Here is an 8,287-nt window from a genome sequence, read left to right on the forward strand (position 1 = left end):
CACTTTCTAGGCTCCTGCTCTGAAATCTTAAAATACATTTACAATTCTGCTAATAAATATATTAATCAGTCTTAGTTAAATCAAAATTTGTTTTCATATCTATACATAGTTAAAAGAATGAAATAAAATTTTGTCAAAATGCAGTGTAAAAGGTCGCTAAGTACTCAAAGGTGCCTTTTTTATACTCTGAAGGGTAGATTAAAAGGGACATAGATTGCTAAACTGTTTCACTGCACTGATACTCCATGATTGACTTACTGTGACAAATAGTAAATGAGATTTTTTTTTAAAGACCACAGTATCACATTGACTAGTTTTTTTCTGCTTCAAGTATCCATTTGTAACAGAAGCCCGTATATATCTTTTTTTTAAAAGAAGGAAACATCACTTTTATTTTATCAACACAGAAGATTAATTTCAGTACAGCTGATCTCCATGAATATATTTTCCTTCATACATTGCCAAAGTCAATGGAATTTTGACTTGTCTGGTACATTTGTATTGGATACAAAGCTTAAGCTTCTCTAAAGCAAATATAACTCACAATCTATCAAGTTTGCTTTTTAAAGTTCAAGTTGAATATTTCTATTTCTAGCTCAGCCTTTATATGCTCTGCTGGCTTTTTTCTCCTTGTCATATTCCTTGGCTTTTTTTTTATGTACCTAATCTTTAGACTATATTAAGATTTTTTTAGTGAACATTAAAATAAAAAGCAAAGATCATTGGATTAAGGTGGTACTATAAGGTGGTAACTATGTATGTGCACTTAGCTTCCAAGACTAAATTCAGGTTGATGTTTGTTTTAATTAATATTATACTGTAAAGAAAATTTACTTTTATATGTCCATGTATGGAAGGATGATTAACTTGGTGGCCTTTGTAGAACATGTGATTTATGTGATTAATCTGTGTATATTTTTAAATGGATGGCTTCAAGCAATATAAAAAGTATAATAATGAAATATATTATGCACAGATAAAAAAATAAAATTGAACATATATTTTGCATCATTTGGCTTTAAATTAAATTTATAAGCTTTAGAAATTTATCATCATATATTCAATATATTTGAAAATGCTTTGAAGTTTTAGTGATTTACTATTTATTTCAATGAAAGGTTTTGTTGAAGCTGTTCCTCTAAACTGCCAGATTTTCATACACCCAGTTAAATTAAACAATCTTGTATTTTAACATGTAAGATTCCTGTTGTATGTTTCAAGAATAAAATAAGATTGAGTCCATCTGTGCTGGTATATTAATAAATTAGTATTATTTTATTTTTAGTGAAAAACTCCTCTTTTTCAATACATGGACTTTTCTTTCTCATTGTATAATGTAGACATTTTACAATGTACCTTTGGAAATGATGATCTGCAATAATATAAAGTTGAGAATTAAAAATGGGAATTTCAGATATTGAAGGAAAAAATGTTATAGAGGCTAATAAGAGAGAGAATTTGGATATCTCATGGTTTCTTTAGAAACATCTATTGCTCCACTCTTTTACTTTGGTTAACAGAACCTTTAATTTATTTAAGGATTTGGCCCTATATTTGCATGATATATTCTACAAATGAGGCCTTTGATATAAGAAACACCACAGTAGAATTCTGAAGCAGATTAATGGGTACCATCTCCTTGGACATGATTTTTGGTTGAGAAAAAGGCATTTGACCAAAGCTGATATCATCAGATTTATTTATTGAAATGAAAGGAACTTAAAAAAGATAACATTTTCCTTTAAAGATTATTGATAATAATATACCTTTAAGCCTAAATCTTCTGGAGTTTACTTGTGCCACCACGTAGAGAAATCTCTCAAGAGAATGGAGTACATAGATGAAAGACAGACAGAAATATTCCTGAAGAACATTTTTTCTTCAGTAAATTTTAGGTTGCCTCTATTAAGCCTTGCCTAAAGCTATTTATAGCTTGATCTTCCCAGTTAGATTTTGAATATATTTGATTTAGATTCTTGTCACTTTCACTGAAAAAATAACTAATACTTGAAAGCATGCATACAGCTATGAGTTTTGACCTGTGGTCTTTTTGTTTTGTTTTGTTTTCTAACATTGCATAGAATAGTCTATGACAGTTCACACACACAAATTAGGAAAAAAGGGCCTGCGATGCTTTTGAGTAAAATGACAATGTAAAACATCTCACTAAATAGACAACCACCTGAAGCTTTTTATGAAGTTAAAACTACTAAAATAGTTACTTCTCTTTCAGGAAGGTGATTACACTTTGTGACAATAAAAACTTAGGAAATATCAGAATTGTTTAAAAAGTTTAAGACCTTCCTAACAGTGTATAGTCTCCTTTGAATGCATTTGTATTGGAAAACACTAATTGGTCTTTGTGGGGATACAGTTAAGAAATTAAAATGTATACATGCCAAATCATTAAAATCTAAATGGTCAGAGTTGAAGAATTTTGTGAATTTTCTGCATTGAGTCCTATTTGTCATCCAATAGAGTTATAACCCCATTCTGATGTCAAGTTTTAATGTTATACTTTTATGTCAGGGACTCGTTGTTTCATCTGGTACACTTCTGAATTTCACAATTAGAGAACAACATTTACTAATTTATAATTAAATTTTATTAAAATGCCTGAGTGTTTTTCCTCTTTAAAGGAAGAAAATATTGGAATTAGTTTTAGTAGATAATGTGCCAATCTAGTACAGAAAACAAACTCATAGTTTTGAAATTTTGGCACATTTTGCTTTGTGGAATATTCCAGTGAGTCTAATAATTTCATGTGGTATATAAGCTTAATGGTGTTGGAAACTGCAGTACCCTGGCTTGTTTTAAATCAGAATTAAAGATGTGCCAACCTGTCACAACTCCTAAGCACAAAGTACACTATAGTTCTTCACACCCCTTTGAGTTCATATCAATCATTTGAAAATAACATTTTTTCCTCAGAATGAGCTGTCACTATCAATTTGAATAGTGGCTGTTGAACTGGAATGCATCCAAATCTTCAGCAAGCCATTTGGTTCATTATATCACAAACCAAATGACTTGCAAAACCATATTTTTTCATACTGTTTTAAAGCAAATACTATACTATCTATTCAAAGATTGCAGTAAAAATTGAAGATATTTTTATTCAAATATCTATTTAGATATGTATTTTTTCTGTTTTATTGTCATTTCTTATTCACTTTTCAATAATAAGTCTAAAGCCTTTTTTCTTGATATCAAATGTATTTTGATTCAGCAGCACTTTACCTCTGATTACAAGAACTATACAGTTCTTGTAATGCCCCACTTCTGTTCCTGTTATACAAGTGTAAAACAGTAGCTACTATATGATAAAGTGTGTTCAGTGTAAAATAATATCTATGAAACACACATCTGAATAAAAAGATTTTTTGTTTTTTATTTTAGCACACTTATCATACCTGGCATTTTGCAAAAGTCCTATGATTTAGGATTGTTTTTATATCGTTATCTGTCACTAAGTGTAACACAATCCGTTGCTTCCTTCTTCTTGGGTTTTCAATTCCATTTTATTTCATAATGAATACATAAGCTTTATTTTTTAGGAGAAAGGTAGTTTATCAACCACAGAGATTTCAACTTATATAACCTATCAATTTCAGTTGTTTTTATAATAAAATTTAATTCAAGTAAACTCTATAAACTCCTATGTGTAAGGCATATTTGTAGAAGATTATTACAAATGAAATCAAAGAAACATGACAGAAAACACATTTCACAGTTTGTGGTAAAGATTGCTACCTAATATCTGGGAGGTCTTGTTGATGTAAAATAAATAAAGTCCTGATTGGGCATACAACTCTAAGCTCCAGATCTCAGTGCTACTATAACTTGCTCTGTCGCGTTGAACTCATTGTATTATCTATCTCCGTAGACATCAGCAAGTTCACCCAGAAATTGGAGCTAAAACTCTAAACTGCCTGTAGCACTGGAAAGCTCTTAAGGTAAAACAATGTAACAAATGCAAAAGAATTTATTTGCTGTATTAAAAGTGTCACAATTCAGAAAGAGTAATCACCTGTTATAATGATGATGGAAAATACAATTTAATTTTACCTACTTTTGCTCATGATGTCTGAAATCACATCTCTTGTGGCACACTTCCTTCTATCTTTTGACAGCATCTGAAACTTAAGTAACTTATATTTCTGGAGCCAATCAATAAATTTTTATAGCATCTCTTCTACTGCTATTTTGCCCAAGGAAATCTGTATTCTCATGTGAACAAAATTTTTAGTCTTGAACATTTTTAATTATTTAGTTTATTCCCTGTTCTTCCCTGGCAATAACTCCCCTTTCAATCAGGGGCAGCATATATCCCACTCTCCACTTAATTCATAGAAATGGTGTTAATGAGTCATCATATTTCTACTCACTCACTTTCATTTGCAAATTATTGAACTGCCACTACTATTAAAATTGCTTCATCAGAAGTTCATGCTACATACTTTAGTGTGACTCTGTATTACCATTGCCATTATTTATTTATGCCCAGGAGATTTTCGGCAGCTTCAGGACCTTGTTCAGTTTCTTTGTATGTAGATGTGTTTATGCCATATATCTCAGCAACATCTGATTTCTTATCGATGACTTATTTATCTTTTAAATTTTGCTAAACATTTTTTCAAAATCTTCAAACATCAATGAATTTTATCTTTATTAGATTTTATTCACAACCACGGCAATCAGCACTTTTATCACATAACCCTGAGCTATGCATCGATTCTGATTTTCAGCTCTTAACATTTATTGTTATCCTTGACCCTTTTCTACTTCCCCCAATACCCTCTTCCCTCCAGTAACCACTAAACTGTTGTCAATGTCCGTGAGTCTCTGTCTTACTGGTTTGCTGCTTTCATTTTTATATCTCACATAAGATCATATATTTTTTTTAAATTTTTTGTTAATGTGTTTTATCACATTGATTTGTGGATTTTAAACCATCCTTGCATCTCTGGAATAAATTTTACTTTATCATGTTGTATGATTCTTTTACTGAATTGATAAATTTTGCTTGTTAGTATTTTGTTAAGGATTTATGCATCTCTGTTTATCAAAGATATTGGGCTATAATTTTCTTTCAGTGTCCTGTTCTGGTTTTACCATCATGGTAGTGCTGGTCTCAAAATATGAATTAGAAAATTTCCCCTTCTCTATTTTTTGGAAGAATTTTTAAAGCATTGATGTTAATTTTTCTTTAAAGTTTGTTAGAATTTACCACTGAAGCTATTGGTCCTGTACTTTTCTCTTTTGGGCGTCCTTTTGATTGCTTATTCAATGAATAGTACTAGTAATTGGACTGTTAAGATTCTGTATTTCTTCATGATTAATTGTTGATCGGTTGTATGTTTCTGGGGATTTATCCATTTCGTCTAGGGTGTCCAATTTATTGGTATATAATTGTTCATAGTAGTCTCTTATGATCCTTTGTATTTCTGTGGAATCAGTTGTACTGAGTTCTCTTTAATTTATAATTTTATATATTTCATTTTTTTCTTGGTTAGTCTAGCTCAAGGTTTGTCAATACTGTTTATCTTTTAAAAAATCAGCTCTTCGTTTCATTGATCTTTTCTATTGTCTTTTAATCTCTATTTCATTTTTTTCACTCTGATCTTTGCTATTTCTTTTTTTACCGACTGCATTTCATTTATTATTTTTCTAATTACTTGAGATATAAATACGTTAAGTTGTTTATTTGAGATCTTTCTTTATTCTTGATTATGCATTTATCACTATAGACTTTGCTATTAAAATTTTCTTTGCTGCCTCCCATAGTTTTGGAATGCTATATTTCCATTTCATTTATATCTGGATTTTTTTTATTTATCTTCTGATTTTTTGACTCATTTGTTACTCAGTAGCATGTTGCTTAATCTCCACAGTGATGTGAATTACCCAGTTTTCTTTTCATAATTGATTTTTAGTTTTATACTATGGTGGTTAAAAATGATGCTTGATATAATATCAGTCTTCCTACATTTATCGACTTTTTTGTAGCCTAATATATGATCTATCCTGAAAAACATTCCATGTGAGCTTAATAAAAATGTGTATTCTATTGCTTTTGGATTGAATATTCTACAAATATCTGTTGGTTTCATCTGTCTAGCATGTAGTTTAAGTTCAGTGTTTCTTTATTGATTTTGTATCTGGATGATAAATCTGTTGTTGAAAGTAGGATACTGAAGTCCCCTACTACGATTTTAATGCTGTGTATTTCTCTTTTCAGATCTGTTAATATTTACCTTACATATTTATCTTATATCAGGTGCAGAAATATTTATAAATGATATTTATATTTTAAAAAAACATTTTTCTGATATAAATACATTTAAATTATGCCTAAAATTGATCAATCAAAAATAATATATGTGATATCCAGTCAAAATGACAGAGTAGGTAAACTCTGTGCTCACCTCCTTCAACTACCACATCAAAATTACAACTAAATTATAGAACAATCATCATTGAGAACTATCTGAATACTAGCTGAAGAGAATAACTATGGCTAAGGATTTATAAGACTGGTAGGAAAGGTGGAGACATGTAATGGGCATGTTTTACACCCATGGTGTCATGATTAAGAATTGGGAGAGATATCTCAGCTGCAGACGTCCCCATGAAGAGCGAGGGGTTCCAGCCCCACACTGGGTTCCCAAACCAAGAGCTTCAATGCAAGGAAGAGGAGCTCTATAACATCTGGCTGTGAAAAACAGTGGATATGGTGTCTGAGAAAGAAAAAAGGCTGCTAGAATTGAGGCTCTCCTCTTAAAGGTCTGTGCACAGACTGACTTGTTCACAAACTCACTTGCTCAAAACTCCAGCACAGGGGTAGCAGCTCAAAAAGCACTAGAGACACAGGGAGGAACTAAATTGACTAACTTCAGGGTGGAGGCTGGAAGGGCAGGGTCAAGACAACTCTTTGGAGACAGAAGTGCTGGCAAGCACCATTGTTCCTTTGTTGAGCTCTCCTTCCACCCAACTCACCCTTCACAGTCAGGCACCAAATCTGAACTTTCCATTAATCTAACACCGTTTGCGCTGCCCTTGTGATTCCTTGAGACTGTGCCCTACCCAACTGGCTCTCCAGGCTTGAGTTTTTCCCAGCAACTCACTAAAGACTTTCCATAAAGCTCTCTACAGTCCATAAGCTAAGTGGCCCCAAGCCCAGCAAAAGCAGCCACCAGTCTCAATTTGTATTATAACTCCTATCAGGTGGCCCCAAACCAAGGGGCCAGTCTTGGCCTGGAATATAGCTTCAATTCAGTGTACACAAGCCCGATACAAGTTATGGCTGGCCTCAGCTCACATTGTAGTGCCCACCAGAAGGTGCCAAGCCCAGAATAAGTGGTAGCCGGCCTTGGTTCACAGTGTAGCTACTTCTGGGACCCACAGCGTACCACAAACAGCAACTAACCACGGATCACTTTGTAGCTCCTACCAAGAGGCCCAAAGCCCAGTACAAGGCTGACATTGGCCTGCACAGAAGTCTCTCTCAAAAGGCTCCAGACACAGCACACTCAATGCCCAGCTTCAGACCATACTAGCTCACCACCCAAACATCTCTACAAATAACACACATGAAGGGTGAACTAAGCTAGCATCAGAGCCATGCTAAAGTGACTCCCACTCTGTGGACCAGCCCCTGCACAACAGCTCACGCATGTACTGATGGCCAGCCTTCACAGACAGCCTGAGAGTCCCCCCACCCACTGATGTGCCAAAAACAATCAAGGCCCAACTACAATAGAAGGGCACACACAACACACACACACACACAGGGGCCACCCATAGAGCTCAGGTGAGCAGTGATACTGCATCACTCGGCCCCATAGGACACCTTCTACATAAGGCCAGTCTCTCAAAACTGGAGGACATAGCACATCTACTGAATATGAGTGGACAAAGAAACTTGTCCCAAATGAATGAACTAGACCAAACTCCAGAAAACAAACAAACATTAAATGTAATTTAAAGACAAGCAATTTAACAGGGACAATGTTGAAAAAACTTAAGGGAAGACTAGAATTCAGTGAGAACTTCAACAAGAGATAAAAAATGTAAAAAGGAGATAGAAACCATTAAAAAGAATCAGAAATGAAGAATACAATAACTGAAATAAAGAATACACTAGATGGAATCAACAACAGATTAGATTAAGCGGAGGATTGAATTAGTGATTTAGAAGACAAGGTAGCAGAAAACACCCTTTTAGAACTATAGGGTTATTAATGGGCCTAATTTCAATATAGCTGTCTCTCAGGGAATATGGGGG

The sequence above is a fragment of the Pteropus vampyrus genome, unplaced genomic scaffold (assembly GCF_000151845.1).
Source record: "Pteropus vampyrus isolate Shadow unplaced genomic scaffold, Pvam_2.0 Scaffold8, whole genome shotgun sequence".
NCBI classification, from domain to species: Eukaryota; Metazoa; Chordata; class Mammalia; order Chiroptera; family Pteropodidae; genus Pteropus; species Pteropus vampyrus.